At 31.0% G+C, this 4366-nt stretch overlaps 1 long non-coding RNA gene across 2 annotated transcripts; it reads right to left on the reverse strand.

The window, feature by feature from the left end:
* Positions 1-313: 313 nt before the first annotated feature.
* Positions 314-3196, reverse strand: LOC145125598 (uncharacterized). 2 transcript variants are annotated; one of them, XR_013716069.1, is made up of 4 exons: positions 2944-3196; positions 2602-2777; positions 1749-2508; positions 314-347 (listed from the first exon to the last, which is right to left on the reverse strand). It is a non-coding gene; the product is annotated as an uncharacterized LOC145125598 (long non-coding RNA). The 2 variants fall into 2 exon arrangements; XR_013716068.1 differs by having other exon boundaries at positions 326-2508.
* Between the last annotated feature and the right edge of the window lie 1170 nt (positions 3197-4366).

The raw sequence follows: 4366 nt of genomic DNA on the forward strand, positions 1-4366 counted from the left end.
AATTAATATGATTTAACTTTAAATTTACTTTATTTATATCTAGGTAATTACTACTTACGATTAAAAAATAATTATGTCATTCTAAACAGTTACACTGTTATATTTGTTTTAAATTAAATCGTATAGCTTCATAAATTGAAGTTCACCGTTAAAAAAACAAGTTAATTTATGTTGTTTATTTAATATAAAAATTGTAACTACCAATACAAAAATAAATTACAACAAAATCAATTTTTTTTTATTAATGGATAGGTTCCATATACATAATTAATTGGAATCAACAATGAAACTGAATGATCATTACATTGTTATTCTTCAGAACTCTTCAAATATCATTTAACTTCCAACTGAAAATAGATTAAGATACAATTGGTAAGGCTCATGAACCCATGATATGTAATTACTAAATTGCCACAAATGATCCTACTCAACACACACGAATAAATGCAAGTTCATGAAAAGAAACATAGTAAAAGTAAAATGATATAATTTTTTCCACACACTCATCTACTATTAGGACATCATACTTTAAAATAGCAACCAACTTTTAAAGTACGATGCTATAGTAAACAAAAAAATGGAGTTGGTTGTTATTTTAGCATAGTAAGAATAGATGGCATTGTTATAATATATCAACTGCTAGAAAAAATAGTTAATTGAAATAGGGGTTAAAGGGTAATTTTGGGGTAATTTAAGGGGGTAAATTGTAAATAAAAGGAGTGGGGTTGAAAGTTAATGATGTAGCAGTTTGACTTTTGACTTTCTTAGTGACATGGAATTAAGTGGGGTAGGTTTAATACTCGGTACACACAAAGAAAGGCAACCAATATTTATATATTTCTTTCTCATTCTTGGTAATCCCCACAATAATAATATCATCATGTTTGTACACCATACCTTGTCAAACATCAATACTTTCAGATAGTTCTGGAACTGCCTCTAAACAATGATACACACACACAATAATAATATCATCAATCCAAAGATATATCTGGTATTTCTCAAACAGCAAAAACATGAAGAGGCATACCTGAAGAGCTATAAGTGTAATCAAGGGCGTTTTTGTCAATTATAATATACTTTCAGTCAACTTTTGAAAGCTTTGACCGATCATACATGATGAAAATATAGGTTGTAACAAACACATTAAATTTCATGGCACAAATTTCCTAAAATTACAAAATATAAGGAAAAAAAACCATGGTCACACGTATAGAGCTTATAAAAAGATTTTTTTTTCGTTTTCTTTTTACCAAGATAGCAGAAAGTACTTAACAAAAAGTGCATCGACCTTTTACACAAATGACCATGTATTGCCAATGGGACCACTGTAAAACTCGCTTATTAAATGGTCAAACAAAAACATTTCTATAAAAATTCATGCATTTCACTATAATATTAAAAATTCAAAAAAATTGGCAGTTTGGTAGATACCTTTCCCTATTTTTGCCATTTTGTGATTAGAAGAGGTAGACTATTTACTTGAGAGGATACATTTAGCAACCAACTATACAACTCACTCTGTTCAAAACAAAATTAGAAAATATAAAAACAGAAAGAGGATCCAATCTTTCTTGGAGGTCACTGATATTGCATGCAGTTAAGCACAACATTATTTTCAAGTTAGGAATGGACTCAAATTAAACCAAAGGACACATAGCTATGCATGAATAAATATAACATACTAACTTGTTATGAATTCTATGTTTGAAAAGTATAAGAAATCATAAAAAGATAATAGATTAAACCTCCATGAGGTGAGTTTCTTGTTCAATCCTCTTCAGTTCAGCTAAATTATATAATCCCTCTAGCGTATGCTTCCACAGATATCACATGCTCCTGTTGTTATAAAGCAAAACACCTGCAAAAAGAAAAATCGCAAACCTCAAAGAAGCACAAATGGGTATCATACAAGAGCTATAAAAGTTCAGCACTTTTTGCAGATTGTTTCACAGATTTTAAAAATTTTTAAGGAAAAAATTGAAGCAAATGAGTAACTTTGACTATCTGATATAAAATAACTGCATTGAGGATATTTACTAAAATTATCATAAACAATATGTAGATATTCCATTTTTCTAATTCATAGGTCATCATGTAAAAAAGATTTAATGCTTGGAAGTGTGATCAAATCTGCTCTTCGTATCACCCATGTCTTGCTTCCTTTATTGTACGTCTTTATAAGTGCAGCTTTCACAGCAAGTTGCATAACCTCAAGTAAATTCGGCCTCCCCTACACATATAATAATAACTATAAATTTATAACCCACGTGAATAAAAAACCACTTACCTGAAACTTGGACATGAGCATCAGTGAATCAAAATTCTCCTGACTAATGAAGTATGCATCCATAAATTCCACAACCTTTTCAATACCTTCATCCTGCCATTTATCCAAAACATTATTAAATTAAAAGTAAAAAAATCACTTGTACCTTTAGCAGTGTCTTTCATGGATCATTCATGTGCTTAAGTACAAGAGACAGATAATCGAGACACAGGGTCGACCTACACCAGTTGACCAAAATCATCATCCATCAAACTGTTTACACTTTAGTGAAAACTAAAACTCATTTAACTCATTAAGAAACTATACATTACCTGCCCAAATAGAATTGTAGATAAGCGAAAAGATGAACACGAGCATCTTCAAGAAGCCTATGATTCTTTCCCATGGTAGAGTTCTTTCCAAGCCACCCCCAAATCTGTTAAAGTTTCGTTCACCCTAGAAATTAACAGCACCTTCAACTTTTGCTACAACAACCTTCAGTCTAATACTTCAGAAACAGATACACACAAAGTCATAAAGAGAGAGTTGAAGACCTTTGTGGTCGTGAAGATAGAGATAGAGAAAGAGCTATGCGTTCAAGAATAGAGAGAGAGAGAGAGAGAGAGAGAGAGAGAGAGAGAGGCGTTAAATATTGATTACTATTGAAATCGTACCATGAAATGGCAATTGATTAAGGCCTTTCTTACAGAGAAAATCGGTGGTGGTGGTGGTAGCTGTTCAGTGGCAGTGCAGACGGTGGTGGTGGTTGCTCTGAAATTCCATAGTTAGGGTTTCTTTGATAGAGTAATAGAGAGAGAGAGAGAGAGAGAGAAGAAGAAGAAAGAGGTGTTGGTGGTGCATTGGTGGTTTGGTAGATAGGAGAAGGAAGTACCAGACTACCGGTTCTTAGTGGGATTCATTGCCACATTTAAGAATACTTGGTGTGCGTATTTGTATCAAAAACGTTTCAAATTTTGAATGAACCGGGAATTAAGGGAAAGAGATCGGATTTATAAAGATTAAAAGCTGGGATAAAATTTAATATTATTTTATCGTTGATTAGTTGTACTTTAAACATAGATATTTGAACGTCTTAAAAAAAATATTATTATTATATTCAATTTATTTACAGAAATATTGTGATTTCTTTTATAAGATAGTATATATATATATATATATATATATATATATATATATATATATATATATATATATATATATATATATATATATAAGGGCAATTCTGAAAGTTGATTTGAAAAGCACGGTAACGTTTTGTTAAACGCTACATGAAATAGCTTTTAGATTTCGAGCGTGTTGTTTAAAATAAAAGTTAAACGCTTGTATTGTCAAACGGATATTTTTGTTTAAATTGGAGTTTTTTGCCAAAAGCTAAAAGCTTAAAGCTCCTATACGATTCATGCCAAAAACAACATTAGTTTTCTACGTGTAGCTTTTAATATGGTACACTACACCCATGAATGAAATGCATGAAAAAGATAACATAAGCAGTGAGTTTTTAATATATGTGTTCTCATCACCAAACCGTTGCAATAAATGTTGTATATTGGATTGGAGATGCCAAGAAAATTGTTGGCAGGTTTTATTAAAAAAATCTTTGTATTACATGAATTTTGAGTCATAAAAGGGATACAATAAATACTCGTTGGTCTCATAAACCACTGACACTCTTGTATGAATCAAATAAGAAACACGAAAGATAAACAAAGATTACTTTCTTTCTCCGGGTACGATTCAAAGAACAGACTCTGGATTCGTATTAAGAACTAGAGACACACTCTTGGTTCTCTGAAAACACACTCTACAAAGAACTCACGTCTCAAAATAAAATATAACTCAGACACTTAAACATACAAAGGTCATGAATATATATACTAGTCTAGGCTATCCAACTACCTTAAAGGTAGGAGATAAGTTTCTTGTATATCTTTAAATCGTCAATCATATAAATCCCAACATATAGAATTGATTCTTCATTCAACGTGCTTGATTTGAGATAATGATAGAATTTAGTATTGTAATTCTTCCTCACAATCACAATATCCTTAAGTAGATCCAATTGACATGTTTAATGAA

This window comes from Lactuca virosa, chromosome 7 (assembly GCF_052849685.1).
Source record: "Lactuca virosa cultivar CGN04683 chromosome 7, Lactuca_virosa_CGN04683_v6, whole genome shotgun sequence".
NCBI classification, from domain to species: Eukaryota; Viridiplantae; Streptophyta; class Magnoliopsida; order Asterales; family Asteraceae; genus Lactuca; species Lactuca virosa.